We start from the raw sequence: 20757 nt of genomic DNA on the forward strand, positions 1-20757 counted from the left end.
TCCTCACTGTTCACTATAATTACTAGTTTTGTGTCCTCTGCAAATTTGGAAATTGTGCCCTGTACACCAAGTCCAAGTCATTAATATATATCAAGAAAAGCAGTGGTCCCAGCACTGACCCCTGGGGAACACCACTGTACACCTCCCTCCAGTCCGAAAAACAACCGTTCACCACTACTCTCTGTTTCCTGTCTCTTAGACAATTTTGTATCCATGCCCCTTTTATTCCATGGGCTTCAACTTTGCTGACAAGCCTATTATGTGGCACTTTATCAAACGCCTTTTGGAAGTCCATATACACAACATCAACCGCATTGTCCTCATCGACCCTCTCTGTTACCTCATCAAAAAACTCAATCAAGTTAGTTAAATACGATTTACCTTTAACAAATCCGTGCTGGCTTTCCTTAATTAATCCACACTCATCGAAGTGACTGTTAATTCTGTCCCGGATTATCTAAAAGTTTCCCCACCACTGAGGTTAAACTACTGGCCTATAGTTGTTGGATTTATCCTTACACCCTTTTTTGAACAAGGGTGTAACATTTGCAATTCTCCAGTGCTTTGGCACCTCCCCCGTATCTACAGATAATTGGAAGATTATGGCCAGTCCCTCCGCAATTTCCACCCTTCCCTCAGCACCCTAAGATGCATCCCATTTGGACGCCCCCTTTCTCTGCTTCACCCTACTCTCTATCTCTCATCGTCCAGGGAGCTCTGGCTTTGGTTGCCCTACCTTTCCCCCTCGTGGGTATGTACCTAGACTGTACCCGAACCATCTCCTCTTTAAAGGCCACCCATCATTCGATTACAGTTTTACCTGCCAACCTTTGATTCCAATTTACCCGGGCCAGATCCGTTTTGAACCCACTGAAATTGGCCCTCCTCCAATAAAGTATTTTTACTCGAGATTGCTCCTTGTCCTTTTCCATAACTAATCTAAACCTTATGATACTATGATCACTGTTCCCTAAATGTTCACCCACTGACATTTGCTCCACTTGACCCACCTCATTCCCCAGAACCAGATCCAGCAATGCCTCCTTCCTCGCTGGGCCGGAAACGTACCGATCAAAAAAGTTCTCCTGAACACACTTCAGAAATTCTTCCCCCTCTCTGCCATTTACACTATTACTATCCCAGTCTATATTAGGAGGGTCGGTTGGACCAAAATGGAGGGGTATATGGCCTCCCAAAGGGACAGGTCAAGTGATGAAAATGAGTGCCCATTAAGGATGAAAAGGCCAAAGGGTATCGATGTCTTCAAAAAGCCTAGATTCTCCAAGAAGAAAGAAAACGACTTTAAGGTCAAAGAGAAGCAAATGGAAAGAGAACACAAGGTGAAAAAGTCCAAAGATTTAACAGCAACCGAAGTTGTTAAGCAGTGAAAGGAGAAAAAGAAGAAGCCTGTTCCAGAGCAGGGAGCTGCCAAACAAGATTGTTACACAAGCTATGGGGCTGGGGGTAATGTTTAGAGGATTGGTTAACAGACAGAAAACAGAGAGTAGGAATAAACGGGTCATTTTCCAATTGGCAGGTTGTAACTAGTGGGGTGTGACAAAGATCTTCCCCCTGATCTTTCCCTCTCCCCCGATCTTTCCTTCTTCCCCCCGATCTTCCCCTCTCCCCCCAGATCTTCCCCTTTCCCCCCCCGATCTTTCCCTCTCCCCCGATCTTCCCCTCTCCCCCCCTGATCTTCCCCTCTCCCCCCTGATCTATATTAATGATTTAGATGAAGGGACCGAGTGTAATGTATCCAAGTTTGCTGACGATACAAAGCTAGGTGGGAAAGTAAGCTGTGAGGAGGACACAGGAGGCAATTTTGGGTGCGTTGGGGGCTCCAAAAATCGCGGAAATCCTGTTCGGGTTCAGAAGCCGGCTCCAACCCGCCGACTTTCGAGTTTCCCAGGGAGCCACTTGTGTGTGCGCGGGTGATCCGAAAACAGAAGTTCCACCGGCTTTAATTGCCGGCAGGATGACAGTTAAAGAGTCAAATATTCCTCATTGAGGTACTTAAGGCACTTTACCTGTGACAGATTAAGTACTTGGAAAGATTTTTAACTTATCTGGGCGGCTTGCCCACCGCTTCTGATTCACGCCTGGTCAAACCAGGTGTGAAGGGTCGGATCAGGGAACAAGAAACTAAATAAATGACATAAAAAACCATAGACGAAAGTGAAAACACTAAATGAACCTAATTTTGCACTCTACTCCGATGTCCAATGTCTCCCGCTCCGATGTCTCCCTCTTGACCTCATCCCGATCTTCCCCCGATGTCTCCCTCTTCACTTCCCCGATCTTCCCCTCTCCCCCCGATCTTTGCCTCTCCCCCCCCCGAGCTTCCCCTCTTCCCCCACGATCTTTCCCTCTCCCCCGATCTTCCCCTCTCCCCCAGATCTTCCCCTCTCCCCCCCGATCTTCCCCTCTCCCCCCCAGATCTTCCCCTCTCCCCCCGATCTTTCCCTCTCCCCCGATTTTCCCCTCTTCCCCCCAGATCTTTCCCTCTCCCCCGATCTTCCCCTCTCCCCCCGATCTTCGCCTCTTCCCCCCGATCTTTCCCTCTCCCCCGATCTTTCCCTCTCCCCCGATTTTCCCCTCTTCCCCCTGATCTTTCCCTCTCCCCCGATCTTTCCTTCTTCCCCCCGATCTTCCCCTCTCCCCCCAGATCTTCCCCTTTCCCCCCCCGATCTTTCCCTCTCCCCCGATCTTCCCCTCTCCCCCCCTGATCTTCCCCTCTCCCCCCTGATCTTCCCCTCTCCCCCCCAGATCTTCCCCCCTCCCCCCGATCTTCCCCCACCCCCGATCTTCGCCTCTCCCCCTGATCTTCCACTCTTCCCCCGATCTTCCCTCTCTCCCCCCCAATCTTCCCCTCTCCCCCCCGATCTTCCCCTCCCCCGATCTTCGCCTCTCCCCCTGATCTTCTACTCTTCTCCCCGATCTTCCCTCTCTCCCCCAGATCTTCCCCTCTCCCCCCCAATCTTCCCCTCTCCCCCCCGATCTACCCCTCTCCCCCCCGATCTTCCCCTCTCCCCCCCGATCTTCCCACCTTCCCCCCAATTTTCCCCTCTCCCCCCAGATCTTTCCCTGTCCCCCACCGATCTTCACTCTCCCCCCGATTTTCCCCCTCCCCCCAGATCTTCCCCTCCCCCCCAATTTTCCCCTCTTCCCCCGATCTTCCGCACTCCACCCCGATCTTCCCATTTTCCCCCCGATTTTCCCCTCTCCCCCCAGATCTTCCCATCCCCCGCCAGATCTTCCCCCCTCCCCCCGATCTTCCCCTCTCCCCCGATCTTCCCCTCTCCCCCGATCTTCCCCTCTCCCCCGATTTTCCCCTCTCCCCCCCCGATCTTCCCCTCTCCCCCCCCCGATCTTCCCCTCTCCCCCCCCCCGATCTTCCCCTCTCCCCCCCCCCGATCTTCCCCTCTCCCCCCCCGATCTTCCTCTCTCTCCCCCCGATCTTCCCCTCTCCCCCCCCCCCGATCTTCCTCTCTCTCCCCCCGATCTTCCCCTCTCCCCCCTGATTTTCTCCTCTCCCCCCCCGATCTTCCCCTCTCCCCCCCCCCCGATCTTCCCCTCTCCCCCCCCCCCGATCTTCCCCTCTCCCCCCCCCGATCTTCCCCTCTCCCCCCCTGATCTTCCCCTCTCCCCCCCCCCGATCTTCCCCTCTCCCCCCCCCCGATCTTCCTCTCCCCCCCCCCGATCTTCCTCTCTCTCCCCCCGATCTTCCCCTCTCCCCCCTGATTTTCTCCTCTCCCCCCTGATTTTCTCCTCTCCCCCCCAGATCTTCCCCTCGTGTTGCAGCTCCTGACGGCCGCCAGCCTGTCAATCAGCCACGCGCACCTCACCCCTGCCCCGCCCTGCTGCCAACCTGCAAAATTGAGCCTGTTAAGTGAGTGGGCAAGAAGGTGGCAGATGGAGTATAATGTGGGGAAATGTGAGGTTATTCACTTTGGTAGGAAGAATAGAAAAACAGAATATTTTTTAAATGGTGAGAAACTATTAAATCCTTGTGTTCAGAGGGATTTGGGTGTCCTGGTACATGAAACACAAATTTAACATGCAGGTACAGCTGGCAATTAGGAAGGCAAATGGTATGTTGAGTTTTATTGTCAGAGGGTTGGAGTACAAGAGTAAGGTGGGCTTACTACAATTGTACAGCGCTTTGGTGATACCTCACCTGGAGTACTGTGTACAGTTTTGGACTCCTTATCTAAGGAAGGATATACTTGCTTTAGAGGCGGTGCAACAAAGGTTCACTAGATTAATTTCTGGGATGAGAGGGAGCAGGAGGAGAGAGGCTTAAAAAGGAGGCCCGAGATTGGAAGTTCGGGTGGGAGGAGAGAGGCCCGAGATCGAGCGGGAGGAGAGAGGCCCGAGATCGAGCGGGAGGAGAGAGGCCCGAGATCGAGCGGGAGGAGAGAGGCCCGAGATTGGGAGTTCTAACAGGAGGAGTGAGGCCTGAGTTCGAATGGGAGGAGAGCGGACCCGAGGGTGAGGGGGGCGGGCCCGACTGTGGTGGGGGGGGAATGGGCCTGAGGGTGAGGGGGCGGGCCCGAGGGTGAGGGGGGCGGGCCCGAGGGTGAGGGGGGCGGGCCCGACTGTGGTGGGGGGGGAATGGGCCTGAGGGTGAGGGGGCGGGCCTGACGGTGAGGGGGGCGGGCCCGAGGGTGAGGGGGGCGGGCCCAACTGTGGTGGGGGGGGAATGGGTCTGAGGGTGAGGGGGCGGGCCTGAGGGTGAGGGGGGCGGGCCCGAGGGTGAGGGGGGCGGGCCCGACTGTGGTGGGGGGGGAATGGGCCTGAGGGTGAGGGGGCGGGCCTGAGGGTGAGGGGGGCGGGCCCGACTGTGGTGGGGGGGGAATGGGTCTGAGGGTGAGGGGGGGAGCAGATAAAGAGCAAGGCAAGAAAACCTAAAGTGATATCAGCCCAAGGGAAGGAGCTGGTGAGTGTTTTTTTAAGTCTTTAGTACATTTCTATTAAGTTTAGCTAATAATCTAATAAATTGAGGCATGGCAGGGCACCTCAGTCCTGTGGAATGCAAGGCCTGTGCCATTTGGGAACTCCAGGATGCTTCCCGTGTCCTGGACAAGCACAGGTGCAGGAAGTGTCATCAGCTGGAGGAGCTCGAGCTCTGGGTTTCGGAGATTGAGCAACAGCTGGCGTCACTGCAGGGCATCCGCGAGGCTGAGAGTTTCGTGGATAGCACGTTTCAGGAGGTGGTCACCCCACAGATTATGGGAGTGCAGGCAGAGGGGGACTGGGTGACCGCCAGACAGACAAGGAGGACCAGGCAGATAGTGCAGGAGTCCTCTGAGGGTATCTCACTCTCTAACCAGTATTCAGTTCTGAGTACTGGTGGGGGAGAGGATTCCCCTGGGGAGTGCAGCCAGAGCCAAGACCAGAGCATCATGGGTGGCTCAGCTGTAAAGGGGAGGAGGAGACAGGGCGGACAGCAATAGTGATAGGGGATTATATAGTTAGGGGAACAGATAGGCTTTTCTGCGGACGCAGATGCGATTTCAGGATGGTATGTTGCCTCCCTCATGTCAGGGTCAAGGATGTTACCGAGCAGCTGCAGAACATTCCGGAGGGGGAGGGTGAACAGCCAGAGGTTGTGGTCCATATTGGTACCAATTACATAGGCAGAAAGAGGGGTGAGGTCCTGCAGGCAGATTTTAAGGAGTTCGGAAAGAGGTTAATAAGCAGAACCTCAAAGGTAGTAATCTCTGGATTACCCCCGATGCCACGCGCTAGTGAGTATAGAAAAAGGAGGATAGAGAAGATGAATACGTGGCTGGAGAGATGGAGCAGGAGGGGAGGGCTTTAGATTCGTGGGACCGGTACAAGCCGGACAGTTTGCACCTCAACAGGGCCGGGACCAATATCCTTGCGGGGAGGTTTGCTCGTGCTGTTGGGGAGGGTTCAAACTAACTTGGCGGGGATGGGAACCTGAGTGTAGATTTGGAAGGGGGAGAAACAGAGCTGGAAATGGAAGGCAGAAAATTAGTAAATGAGTTTGGACGGCAGAGGAAACAAAGGTTAGAAACTAGACAACAAAGGAGTTTGGCAGTGTTTAATGGTATATACCTCAATGCAAGGAGTCTAGTGAATAAGGCAGATGAGCTGAGGGCAAAGATAGACACGTGGAAGTACGATATTTTAGCTATTACAGAAACATGGTTTAAACAGGGGCAGGAATGGCAGCTCATTGTTCCTGATTACATGGTTTTCAGACAAGATAGAGAGGGGGGTATAAAAGGAGGTGGGGGGGGCAATATCTGTTAAAGAAACAATTACTGCTATGAGGAGGGATGATGTATTAGAAGGATTATCAAATGAGGCCTTATGGGTTGAGCTAAAGAACAAAAAAGAGGCAGTCACATTACTGGGGGTGTACTATAGACCCCCCCAAACAGTCAGAGAGAGATTGAAGAGCAAATATGTAGGCAAATATCTGAGAAGTGCAAAAGCAATAGGGCAGAAATAGGGGATTTCAACTACCCGAATATTAACTGGGATACAAACAGTGTGAACGGTATAGAGGGCGTAATATTCTTAAATTGCATTCAGGAGAACTTTTTTAGTCAGTTCGTAGCAAGCCTAACAAGAGAGGGCAAATGTAAGGAATCTTACAACACCAGGTTATAGTCCAACAATTTTATTTTAAAATCACAAGCTTTCGGAGATTATCTCCTTCATCAGGTGAGTAGAGAGGGAGCAGTTCTGGATTTAGTTTTAGGGAATGAAGCTGGGCAGGTGGAAGGAGTATCAGTGGGAGAGCATTTTGGTGGGAGTGATCACGGGCACCGAAACCCAGAGGGCATAGGCCCAAAACATCTAATCGGTCAGGGCATGAACAAGAGCAACCTGCCACTACCTCTGCTGCAGCCACAGGGGATGCACCACGTAGGAGTAGTCGGAAGCGAAAGTCGAAGGTTTTGTGAGCACGAAGGGGATGCACAAGGGTGTTGGACAGACTGTCATGATTTTTATTTTATTTGATTTCTTTTCCACTCACAATAAATCTTATTATTATCATCACTACTGCCATGTCTTGCCCATTCTTGACTGGCTTGTGCAATAAGTCCCTTTCACCATGAACACCCACACTTGATGCCACCCATTGGGTCACCCTACAATGTGTGTAGGTGTATTTTGTGTGGGGGGGGAGGGGGCGGTGTGGCCACTCCTCTGTCCAGGTGGTGTGACGACTGGACTCTTCACACTGTCTGATGTTTGGAGAACCGTTCACGTATCAGTGACTCCCTGGCCTCACAAGCAGCCAGGTGAGCTGCTGCTCTGCCCATGGGTTGCTCCTCCTCCTCGGCCTCCTTCTCCTCCTCCTCCTCCTCACTGTGGGTGGCAGATGTGGATGGGGCCTCCTCAAGCGGCACCCCTCTCTGTTGTGCCATGTTGTGCAGGGCACAACACACGACTATAATGGGTCCCACTCTGTCTGGTGCGTATTGAAGCGCTCCCCCAGAATGATCAAGGCACCTGAAGCGCATCTTGAGCAGCCCTATAGAATGCTCAATTGTAGACCTGGTAGTGATGTAGCTGTCGTTATATCGACACTGTTGCTCGGTGATGGGGTTCCTCAGAGGTGTCATGAGCCACGTGTGCAGGGGGTATCCCTTGTCCCCGAGGAGCCAGCCCTAGCGGGTGTTGGGTGCGTGGAAAAGGGGCGGGATGTTGGACTCCCGGAGGATGAAGGAATCGTGGCAGCTGCCAGGGAATCTGGCGCACACGTGAAGGAATCTCTTGCGGTGGTCACAAACGAGCTGAGTGTTGATGGAGTGATAGCCCTTCCTGTTGATGAACAGTCCTGGCTCGTGTGGAGGTGCTCGTATTGCTATATGGGTGCAATCGATTACACCCTGCACCCGTGGGAAGCCAGACACAGCGTGGAATCCCACTGCCCTCTCCGTCTGGCTGAGGTCGTCCATGGGGAAGTTGACGTAGTGCAAGGCCCTGCGAAACAAGCCGTCGGTGACCTGCCTTATGCACTTGTGTGCAGACGGCTGAGAGACCCCGGCGATGTCCCCAGTGGCACCCTGGAATGATCCGCAGGCGAAGACGTTGAGGGCAGTGGTGACTTTGACAGCGACGGGTAAGAAGATGCTGCTCGGGCCCAGCCGGGAGCAGCTCGGCATGAAGGAGGCTGCAGATATCTGTGACTACTTGGCAACTGACTCTGAGCCTCCGTATGCACTGATCCTCAGAGAGGTCCAGGAAGCTGAGCATCGGTCTGTCGGCCCTGTTGCGAGGGTAGTGCCTCCTGCAACGCAGCTCTCTCTGTTGTTGCCCTCTCTGCTGTTGTTCAGGTGCCTGTGGTGCAGCACTGTGTTGTGGAGCTCCACGTGGCGGAGGTGGACAGCGTGCCTGGCGAGGCTGGTGATGTTGCTCGTCCTCGGATGAAGTGATGAATGCAGCCATGGCGCCCTCCATCCTGACGGTGTGAGTTTGAGGGGGTCCGCAAAGTAGGTAAATATGTTTGCACAGCAGTGTTTAGAGTATACATTAATAATTTTGAGTGGAAAGACAAAGGTGTTGCAGCCAAAACTTTGTCTGAAGTGACAGAGTGCCCTGCTGTAATAAATGAGGTTTTCCCCCCAACTGTCAAATAATCCTTTGCATCTCCCACTGGCTGCTGGCTGAAACACGTCTGTACAACAGGGAGTGTTTCCCACAGCACGGGAAACACGCTGAGGATCCTTCAAAGTTGCACCCCTGCCAAAATCTCCACTCAATGAGGTCTGTCAAGTACCTCAACTATCTAAATAAGTAAGTGAATTGTCATCCCGCCGGCTTTAATTGCCGGTGGGAGTCTCGCATGCGGGAACTGCGTCATTGGGGAACCCGGAAGTGGGCAGGTTGGAGCCGGGCTTTGGACCCGCTCCGGGATTCCCCCATTTTACGAGCTCCCCCACCCTCAACGCACCCGCTCAGCCATCCGAAAATCAACCCCCATAACTCAGTTAGATTTAGCATAGTTATGGAAAGGATAAAGATAGAACAGGAGTAAAAGTTCTCAATTGGGGAAAGGCCAATATTATTAAGCTGAGAAGTGATTTTGCAAAAGTGGACTGGAAACAGCTACTTGAAGGTAAATCAGTGTCAGAGCAGTGGGAGGCATTCAAGGGGGAGATTCAAGGGGTTCAGAGTAAACATGTTCCCACAAAGAAAAAGGGTGGGACTGCCAAATCTCGAGCCCCTGGATGTCAAGGAGCGTACAGGGTAAGATAAGGCAAAAAAGGGAAGCTTATATCAGATACCAAGAGCTCAATACTTCAGAAAGCCTAGAGGAGTATAGAAAGTGCAGGGGTGAAATTAAAAAGGAAATTAGGAAAACAAAGAGAGGGCATGACAAAATACCGGCAAGTAAAATTAAGGAAAACCCAAAAATGTTTTATAAATACATAGAGCAAGAGGATAACTAAGGAAAGAGTAGGGCCTATTAGAGATCAAAAAGGTAAACTATGTGTGGAGGCGGAAGATGTGGGTATGGTTCTTAATGAATACTTTGCATCTGTCTTCACAAAGGAGAGGGATGATGCAGGGATTGAAGTTAAGGAGGAGGAGTGTGAAATATTTGATGGGATAAACATAGTGAGAGAGGAAGTATTAAGGGGATTAGCATCTTTGAATGTACATAAATTGCCAGGGCCGGATGAAATGTATCTCAGGCTGTTAAAGGAAGCCAGGGAGGAAATAACGGAAACTCTGACCATCATTTTCCAATCCTCACTGGATACAGGTGTGGTGCCGGAGAATTGGACGACTGCTAACGTTGTACCGTTGTTTAAAAAGGGAGCGAAGGATAGACCGAGTAATTACAGGCCAGTCAGCCTAACCTCGGTGGTGGGCAAATTATTGGAATCAATTCTGAGGGACAGGATAAACCGTCACTTAGAAAGGCATGGATTAATCAAGGACAGTCAGCATGGATTTGTTAAGGGAAGGTCGTGTCTGACTAACTTGATTGAATTTTTTGAGGAGGTAACAAGGAGGGTCGATGAGGGTAGTGTATTTGATGTAGTGTACATGGATTTTAGCAAGGCTTTTGACAAGGTCCCACATGGAAGACTGGTCATAAAAGTACAAGCCCATGGGATCCAAGGGAAAGTGGTAAGTTGGATCCAAAATTGGCTCAGTGGCAGGAAGCAAAGGGTAATGGTCGATGGGTGTTTTTGTGACTGGAAGGCTGTTTCCAGTGGGATTCCGCAGGGCTCAGTACTAGGTCCCTTGCTTTTTGTGATATATATTAATGATTTGGACTTAAATGTAGGGGGCATGATTAAGAAGTTTGCAGATGACACAAAAATTGGCCATGTGGTTGATAGTGAGGTGGAAAGCTGCAGACTGCAGGAAGATATCAATGGACTGGTCAGGCAGAAAAGTGACAAATGGAATTCAATCTGGAGAAGTATGAAGTAATGCATTTGGGGAGGACAAACAAGGCAAAGGAACACTCAATAAATGGGAGGATACTGAGAGGTGTAGACGAAGTGAGGGACCTTGGAGTGTATATCCACAGATCCCCGAAGGTAGCAGGACAGATAGATAAGGTGGTTAAGGTATGTCCTGTCCACAAAAAGCAGGACAAATCTAATCCGGCCAATTACCGCCCCATCAGTCTACTCTCAATCATCAGCAAAGTGATGGAAGGTGTCGTCGACAGTGCTATCAAGCGGCACTTACTCACCAATAACCTGCTCTCAGTTTGGGTTCCGCCAGGACCATTCGGCTCCAGACCTCATTACAGCCTTGGACCAAACATGAACAAAAGAGCTGAATTCCAGAGGTGAGGTGAGAGTGACTGCCCCTGACATCAAGGCAGCATTTGACCGAGTGTGGCACCAAGGAGCCCTAGTAAAATTGAAGTCAATGGGAATCAGGGGGAAAACTCTCCAGTGGCTGGAGTCATACCTAGCACAAAGGAAGATGGTAGTGGTTGTTGGAGGCCAATCATCTCAGCCCCAGGGCATTGCTGCAGGAGTTCCTCAGGGCAGTGTCCTAGGCCCAACCATCTTCAGCTGCTTCATCAATGACCTTCCCTCCATCATAAGGTCAGAAATGGGGATGTTCGCTGATGACTGCACACTGTTCAGTTCCATTCGCAACCCTTCAAATAATGAAGCAGTCCGTGCCCGCATGCAGCAGGACCTGAACAACATCCAGGCTTTGGCTCATAAGTGGCAAGTAACATTCGTGCGAGATAAGTGCCAGGCAATGACCATCTCCAACAAGAGAGAGTCTAACCACCTCCCCTTGACATTCAGCGGCATTACCATCGCTGAATCCCCCACCATCAACATCCTGGGGATCACCATTGACCAGAAACTTAACTGGACCAGCCATATAAATACTGTGGGTACAAGAGCAGGTCAGAGGCTGGGTATTCTGTGGTGAGTGACTCACCTCCTGACTCCCCAAAGCCTTTCCACCATCTACAAGGCACAAGTCAGGAGTGTGATGGAATACTCTCCACTTGCCTGGATGAGTGCAGCTCCAACAACACTCAAGAAGCTCGACACCATCCAGGACAAAGCAGCCTGCTTGATTGGCACCCCATCCACCACCCTAAACATTCACTCCCTTCACCACCGGCGCACAGTGGCTGCAGTGTGTACCATCCACAGGATGCACTGCAGCAACTCGCCAAGGCTTCTTCGACAGCACCTCCCAAACCCGCAACCTCTACCACCTAGAAGGACAAGAGCAGCAGGCACATGGGAACAACACCACCTGCACGTTCCCCTCCAAGTCACACATCATCCCGACTTGGAAATATATCGCCGTTCCTTCATCGTCGCTGGGTCAAAATCCTGGAACTCTCTTCCTAACAGCACTGTGGGAGAACCTTCACCACACGGACTGCAGCGGTTCAAGAAGACGGCTCACCACCACCTTCTCGAGGGCAATTAGGGATGGGCAATAAATGCCGGCCTTGCCAGCGACGCCCACATCCCATGAACGAAGAAAAAAAGAATGTATACAGGATATTTTCCTTTATTAGCCGAGGCATAGAGTTTAAGAGCAGGGATGTTATTCTAGAACTGTATAAAACACTAGTTAGGCCACAGTTTGAGTACTACACAGTTCTGGTCACCACATTACAGGAAAGATGTGATTGGACTAGAGATTTACGAGGATGTTGCCAGGACTGGAGAATTTTAGTTGGGGAAAGATTGGATAGGCTGGGTTTGTTTTCCTTGGAACAGAGGTGGCTGAGGGGAGATTTAATTGTGGTGTATAAAATTATGAGTGGCCCAGATAGAGTGGATAGGAAGGACCTATTTCCCTTAGCAGACAGGTCAATAACCAGGGGGCATAGATTTAAAGTAATTGGTAGAAGGGTTAGAGTGGAGCTGAGGAAAAGATGTTTCACCTTGTGTGATAGGGGCCTGGAACTCACTGCCTGAGAGGGTGGGAGAGGCAGAAACCCTCAACTCATTTAAAAAGTACCTGGATGTGCACCTGAAGTGCCGTAACCTACAGGGCTACGGACCAAGTGCTGGAAAGTGGAATTAGGCTGGACGGCTCATTTTCGGCTGGCACGGACATGATGCGCCAAATGGCCTCCTTCTGTGCCATATACTTTCTATGATTCTATGAGAGGGTTGTCCTGTGGGGAGAGATTGAGTAGACTGTGCCTATATTCTCTGGAGTTTAGAAGAATGAGAGATGATTTCATTGAAACAGATTCTGAGAGAGGGTAGATGCTGAGAGGCTGTTTCCCCTGGCTGGACAGTCTAGAACTAGGGGGCATAGTCTCAGGATAAAGGATCAACCATTTACCCCAGAGTTCTGTAGATGCTGAGTTGTTGAGAATATTCAAGAATGAGATTGATAGATTTTTGGATTCTCAGGGAATCAAGGGATATGCAGATCGGACGGGAAAGTAGAGTTGAGGTCAAAGATATGCCATGATCTGATTGAATGGCGGAGCAGGCTCGAGGGGCCGTATGGCCTACTCCTGCTATTTATGTTCTTATGTTGTTCAGGTGAATAGAGTCATAGAGTCATAGAGTTATACAGCACGGATAGAGGCCCTTCGGCCCATCGTGCCCGCGCCGGCCATCAAGCCCAGTCTAATCTAATCCCATATTCCAGCATTTGGTCCGTAGCCTTGTATGCTATGGCATTTCAAGTGCTCATCCAAATGCTTCTTGAATGTTGTGAGGGTTCCTGCCTCCACAACCCTCTCAGGCAGTGAGTTCCAGACTCCAACCACCCTCTGGGTGAAAAAGTTCTTTCTCAAATCCCCTCTAAACCTCCCGCCTTTTACCTTGAATCTATGCCCCCTTGTTATAGAACCCTCAACGAAGGGAAAAAGCTCCTTAGTATCCATCCTATCTGTGCCCCTCATAATTTTGTACACCTCAATCATGTCCCCCCTCAGCCTCCTCTGCTCCAAGGAAAACAAACCCAATCTTCCCAGTCTCTCTTCATAGCTGAAGCGCTCCAGCCCTGGTAACATCCTGGTGAATCTCCTCTGCACCCTCTCCAAAGCGATCACATCCTTCCTGTAGTGTGGCGACCAGAACTGCACACAGTACTCCAGCTGTGGCCTAACCAGTGTTTTATACAGCTCCATCATAACCTCCTTGCTCTTATATTCTATGCCTCGGCTAATAAAGGCAAGTATCCCATATGCCTTCTTTACCACCTTATCTACCTGTTCCGCCACCTTCAGGGATCTGTGAACTTGCACACCAAGATCCCTCTGACCCTCTGTCTTGCCTAGGGTCCTCCCATTCATTGTGTATTCCCTTGCCTTGTTAGTCCCTCCAAAGTGCATCACCTCGCACTTTTCCGGGTTAAATTCCATTTGCCACTGTTCCGCCCATCTGACCAACCCATCTATATCATCCTGAATATTCCTTCCCATCTTTGGTGGCCCGTTGGCTAAGGTTGCTGAGAGGACTATGCTGTATGATGGGATCCAGATGGAAGTAGTTTTTCGAGATTGCATTGACTACATGGAGAATTATGGCATGAAGTGTGAAGGCATTTGAAGGGTATCAGGGACCAAATCAAAAGTTGATGATTGATCGTGAAGAGTCTCCCAATCTGGACAATTCTGCTGCAAACACAATGGCCAATTTATTGAAACAAAATCTCTGTGAGCTGTCTGAAAATGTTCTTACTGAGGGAGTCATGATGTGGTTTGAGGATACATGTGGGAAAGGAACAGAGGGTGATAAAGTCCAGGAAAGCCAGCATTTACTAAAGGAACTACCTGTAGTTAATTACCTCCTTTTCTTGGCGGACCATGTCATTGAAAAAGAAAGTTAAACAAAAATGAATGTCCAGAAATAAAAAGAGAAAATGCTGGAGCAAGTGAGGCAGCATCTGTGGAGAATAAAACCAGAGTTAACATTTCAGGTCGAAGACCTTTCGACAGAACTAGGAGATGTTAAACTTTTTAAGCAAGTACAGAGCCAGGGAAAGGGGAGGGGGGAGGGGAGAAAAGAACAAAAGGGAAGGTCTGTGATAGGGTGGAGGGCAAAAGTGTTTAATTGACAAAAGGGATGCAAGGCAAGAGGGTGGTTATGCAGCAAGTTAAACAAAAGATCCGTCTAAAGTAGGTGTAAATGGCCACAGCAGAACCATTACCAGCACCTGCTGTCTGAAAAAATGGGAGCAGTGGTTATGATCTGAAGTTATTGAAATCAGTGTTGAGTCCGGAAGGTTGTAAAGTGCCTAATCGAAAGATGAGGTGCTGTTCCTCGAGCTTCATTGGAACAGTGTAAGAGGCCGAGGACAGAGAGGTCAGAGTGGGAGTGGGACGGGGAATTAAAATGGTAAGTGACCGGCAGGTCAGGGTCACACTTGCAGACAGAGCGATGGTTGTTCAGCAAAGCGATCACCCAGTCAGCGTTTGTTCTCCCCAATGTAGAGGAGACCACATTGTGAGCAGCGAATACAGTCTAGTAAATTGAAAGAAGGAGAGTTTGGGGCCCTGGACAGTGGGAAGGGAGGAGGTGAAAGGGCAGGTGTTGCATCTCCTGCGCTCACACTGGACAGTGCCGTGGGGAGGAGAGCGGGTGTTGGGGGTGATGAAAGAGTGGATCAGGGTGTCGCGGAGGGAGAGGTCCCTTCGGAATGCTGAAAGGGGAGGGGAGGGGAAGGTGTGTTTATGAATCCTCAACCAATTCCCCACCACTGTAGTTGACAGGGCCCTCGACCGTGTCCGTCCTATTTCCCACACTTCAGCCCTCACCCCTTCCATTCCCTCCCAGAACCATGATAGGGCCCCCCCACCTCATCTTTCGATTAGGCACTTTACAACCTTCCGGACTCAACATTGATTTCAATAACTTCAGACCATAACCACTGCTCCCATTTTTTCGGACAGCAGGTGCTGGTAATGGTTCTGCTGTTGCCATTCACAGCTCCTCTAGACCCATCTTTTGTTTCTTAACCTGTCCCATTCCCACCCTCCTTGCCTTGCACCATCATCCCTTTTGTCATTTAATCACTCTTGCCCTCCGTCCTATCACAGACCTTCCCTTTTGTTCTCCCCCCCCCTCCCTGACTCTGTACTTGCTTAAAGCTTTAACTCTTTAACATCTTCCAGTTCTGATGATGGGTCTTTGACCTGAAACATTAACTCTGTTTCTCTCTCCACAGATGCTGCCTCACTTGCTGAGCTTCTCCAGCATTTTCTGTTTTTATTTCAGCATCCGCAGTATTTTGCTTTTGATGAATGTCCAGAATATTTCCATGGTCCTTAGCCCTACTGCTCAGTTCAGTAATTGTGTACTGTACCTGTTTAACACTCGTGGTAAGGAGCTGTTTGGGGAAATCGAGCTGAAGCCTGTAGTGAAACCACTTCGCTGGTCGAATGTGGCAATGATGCCAGCTTTGCCTGAGACACGAGAGCATGAAAGAAGAAATTGGGTGGCAGGACTTTGTGTTGAATTGATTGCACAGGGACCTGCAGGCTGGCATAAAAAACTTATCCAAAGAGGAGAGGTTGTGGGAGATGCAGCAAATTTTAACAGCACTAAAGCGCAAACTACATGAAGCAAAAAGGCAGGAATGTGCAACAAAGCTTGCCTAGGCTGTTATTGATAGTGTGAGTGCCTCGGGAGGAATTTACCAAGACTATGGTCTTGATGCACCCCACAGATGCATTAAATGGTCTGCTTTTGGAATACCAAGGAGCTGTATGGGACTGCCATAGTAACAGAAACTTTCCCAGGCTTTTCTTGCCCTGACTAAGCAGAGACCTCACCATCCAGAGGAAATAAGACCACCAAAGGTGGACGAGGCGGATGGTATTGGCGCACTAAAGCTTCAGGAATTGGAGTCTTAGCTCGAAGAATCTGCTGTTCATGGGACATAGTGAGGGTACAAGTGGCAATCTCAACTACCTGTATAGAGCAGAGTTTGTTAAAGGTTCAGCAGAAGCCATCTCGGGGCTTAGACATGAAGGCAATTGAACACAACGGCTCATTTGACGGTGTTGCAGACAGAATCGTAAACTATTATATTGACAACACCAGATGCTTCCCCCTTCTGGAGGGAGAGAAGATTGCAACTTTACTCACCACATTCCTGAAGGAGCTTCTTGCCAAGACAGATCTGGACTTGCAGATAGCAGTGGTGCAGACTGCCGATGCAAATGGAAGCTCAACAAGATACAACATTGGAACTTAGTGCTAATCACAACATCCTGCAGATTGTTGATGTGTGCCAAGAAGTTGTGAAAGACGACAAATTGCTGTGGTTGATGGAGGAAAGACTGAGCGAAAAAGAAAACAAAATGATAATTTTTGTGGGGACTAAACAGAGATGTAATGAGCTTACAAGGTGAATGAGGAGAGATGGATGGCCAGCAATGTATATTCATAGACAGCCAGAGCGTGACTGGGTTCTAAATGAATTTCAGGCAAAGTACCAATCCTTAAGGCCACAAATTGTTGCATCCAGAGAGTCTTGGATGACTGGTCTTCCACCGGAATTATAAAACATAGGCCTGGCCGCGAGAGCGTTTAAGAGGCGTGCAAACAGAGGGTCATCTGACCGATCCATATGGATAGATATTCCGGCTGCCAAGGAAATGAAAGCTCAGGAAATGTTAGAAGCTAAAGACTCCCCGGGAAAGAATCTCAGCGTCCCAGTCCCTCAAAGAGACAAAGGGATGGCCAGGGAGGTGGCAACGTACAATGACTCCGACAATCAGAGTCCCTTCTCGATATGCACAGCAAGAATATGAAGAGCAAAGCGGAAAATGGGGAAGGGCAGATCCCAGAAGTGATAGCGTTTGACGGGATACCCAGGTTCACCGGTTTGACGAGATCCAGAAGAAAGCCTTAATCCAAAGTCCAAGGAGCTGATCACCAGATTTTTCATGTGGGAATGCGGATCCCTCTCCCGAATATTGTGCCTTATGACACGAATCACTCAAGCCTGGCTGTTTGCTGGTGGGGGGGAGGGGATATGTAACAGAGTGAGAGAGGGGCGATATGTAAATCAGAGGATGTTGAGTGCTCTGTAGCCGAGATGGGATATCATTTTAAGAAATTATATAAAAGACAGTGTAGCTTTAAGAAATTGCTGACCTTACCTTAAAATACCTTTAACAACTCCCAGCCTATAAGAATAAAAGGCTGGGAAAGGTTCAGTTAGAGAGGGGGAGTTTGGGAAGGAAGGAACTGAGAGGGACAAGTGCCAGGCTGGAATGAAGAACTGATCACTGTTTTCTGCATTGCTGTGCGAATAAACCTCACTTGTATTAGAATCTAGTCTGCCTGTCTAATTTACCACTTGGTCCTGGGCTTGCATTAGCTTGTTACACTCGCATATTAGCCTAGATACAGCCACTCAGGAGGGGGGCATTACTGGGACCAGGAGGCCAATTTTACTGAGCTGAGAAGTGATTTAGCGAAAGTGGACTGGAAACAGCTACTCGAAGGTAAATCAGTGTCAGAGCAGTGGGAGACATTCAAGGGGAAGAATCAAGGGGTTCAGAGTAAACATGTTCCCATAAAGAAAAAGGGTGGGACTGCCAAATCTAGAGCCTCCTGGATGACAAGGAGCGTACAGGATAAGATAAGGCAAAAAAATATTAGACCTAAAAGCTGACAAGTCCCCAAGTCCTGATGGACTTCATCTTAGGGTCGTAAAAGAAGTGGCTGCAGAGATAGTCGATGCATTGGTATTAATTTTCCAAAATTCCCTGATTCTGGAAGGGTCCAATCAGATTGGAAAATAGCAAATATAACTCCTCCATTCAAGAAAGGAGGGAGACAGAAAGCAGGAAACTACAGGCCAGTTAGCTTAACATCTGTCATAGGGAAAATGCTAGAATCTATTATTAAGGAGGTTATAGCAGGGCACTTAGAAAATCTCAATGCAATCAGGCAGAGTCAACACGGCTTTGTGAAAGGGAAATCGTGTTTGACTAATTTATTCGAGTTCTTTGAGGAAATAACAATCAAAGTGGATAAAGGGGATCCTGTGGATGTGGTACACTTAGATTTCCAGAAGGCTTTTGAAAAGATGCCACATCGAAGGCCACTACACAAAATAAGAGCTCATGGTGTAGGGGGTAACATATTAGCATGGATAAAGGATTGGTTAGCTAACAGGAAACAGAGAGTAGGCATAAATGGGTCATTTTCAGGTTGGCAAGATGTAACGAGTGGAGTGCCACAGGGATCAGTGCTTGGGCCTCAACTATTTACAATCTATATCAGTGACTTGGATGAAGGGACCGAATGTATGGTTACTAAATTTGCTGATGACACAAAGGTAGGTAGGAAAGTAAGTTGTGAAGAGGACATAAGGAGTCTGCAAAGGGATATAGATAGGTTAAGTGAGTGGGCAAAAATTTGGGAGATGGAGTATAATGTGGGGAAATATGAACTTGTCCACTTTGGCAGGAGGAATAGAAAAGCAGTATATTATTTAAATGGAGAGAGATTGCAGAACTCTGAGGTACAGAGGGATCTGGGTGTCCTAGTACATGAATCACAAAAAGTTAGTATGCAGTTACAGCAAGTGATTAGGAAGGCAAATGGAATGTTGTCATTTATTGCAAGGGGAATGGAATATAAAAGTAGAGATGTTTTGCTACAGTTGTACAGGGCATTGGTGAGACCACATCTAGAATACTGTGTGCAGTTTTGGTCTCCTTATTTAAGAAAGAACATAATTGCTTTGGAGGCGTTTCAGAGAAGGTTCACTCGACTGATTCCTGGGATGAGGGGGTTATCTTATGAGGAAAGGTTGGACAAGTTGGGCCTGTGTTCACTGGAGTTTAGAAGAATGAGAGGTGATCTTATTGAAACATATAAGATCCTGAGGGGACTTGATGGGGTAGATGCTGAGTGGAAGTTTCCCCTTGTGGGAGAGACTAGAACTAGGGGCCACAGTTTAAAAATAAGGGGTCTCCCATTTAAGACGGAGATGAGGAGAATTTTTTTCTCTCAGAGGGTTGTGAGTCTGTGAAACTCCCTTCCCCAGAGAACGGTGGAGGCAGGGTCATTGAATATTTTTAAGGCTGAGTTAGATAGATTCCTGATTAACAAGGGAGTCAAAGGTTATAGTAAGTAGACAGGAGTGTAGGCTTGAGGTCACAATCAGATCAGCCATGATTTTATCAAATGGCAGAGCAGGCTCAAGGGGCCGAATGGCCTACTCCTGCTCTTAATTCATATGCTCCTATATTCGTATGATCCTGTATGCTTTTTTAACCGCTTTCTCAACCTGCCCTGCCACCTTCAAAGATTTGTGCACATATACCCCCAGGTCTCTCTGTTCCTGCAACCCTTTTAGAATTGTACCATTTAGTTTATATTGCCTTTCTTCGTTCTTCCTGCTAAAATGTATACTTCACACTTCTCTGCGTTAAATTTCATCTGCCATGTGTCCGCCCATTCCACCAGCCTGCCTATGCCCTCTTGAAGTCTATCACTATCTTCCTCACTGTTTACTACTCTTCCAAGTTTTGTGCCATATGCAGATTTTGAAATTGTGCCCTGTACACACAAGTCCAAGTCATAAATATATGTCAAAAAAAAGCAGTGGTCCCAGCACCGACCCCTGGGGAACACCACTGCACACCTCCCTCCAGTCCGAAAAACAACCATTCACCACCACTCTCTGTTTCCTGTCACTTAGCCAATTTTGTATCCATGCTGCCACTGCCCCTCTTATTCCATGAGCTTCAATTTCGCTGACAAGCCTATTATGCGGTACTTTATCAAACGCCTTTTGATAGTCCATATACACCACATCACTGTGTTGCCCTCATGAACCTTCCCTGTTACCTCATCAAAAAACTCAATCAAGTTAGTTTAGCATGATTTGTCTTTAACAAATCCGTGCTGGCTTTCCCTAAACAATCCACACTTGTCCAAGTGACTGTTAATTCTGGATTATCGTTTCTAAAAGTTTCCACACCACTGAGGTAAAACTACTGGCCAATAGTTGCTGGGTTTATCCTGACACCCATTTTTGAACAAGGGTGCAACATTTGCAATTCTCCAGTCCTCTGATATCACCCCCATATCTAAGGAGGATTGGAAGATTATGGCCAGTACCTCCGCAATTTCCACCCTTACTTCCATCAGCAACCTAGGATGCATCCCATCCGGACCGGGTGATTTATCTACTTTAAGTACAGCCAGCCTTTCTAGTACCTCCTCTTAATCAATTTTTAGTCCATCCAGTATCTCAACTACCTCCTCTTTTACTGTGACTTTGGCAGCATATTCTTCCTTGGTAAAGACAGATGCAAAG

General features: G+C 49.1%; 1 pseudogene; it reads left to right on the top strand.

Moving 5' to 3' along the window:
• Window positions 1-1172: 1172 nt before the first annotated feature.
• On the top strand, window positions 1173-16069 carry LOC137301350 (ralA-binding protein 1-A-like; annotated as a pseudogene).
• The last annotated feature ends 4688 nt before the right edge of the window (window positions 16070-20757 follow it).

Source organism: Heptranchias perlo, chromosome 33 (genome assembly GCF_035084215.1).
Source record: "Heptranchias perlo isolate sHepPer1 chromosome 33, sHepPer1.hap1, whole genome shotgun sequence".
NCBI classification, from domain to species: Eukaryota; Metazoa; Chordata; class Chondrichthyes; order Hexanchiformes; family Hexanchidae; genus Heptranchias; species Heptranchias perlo.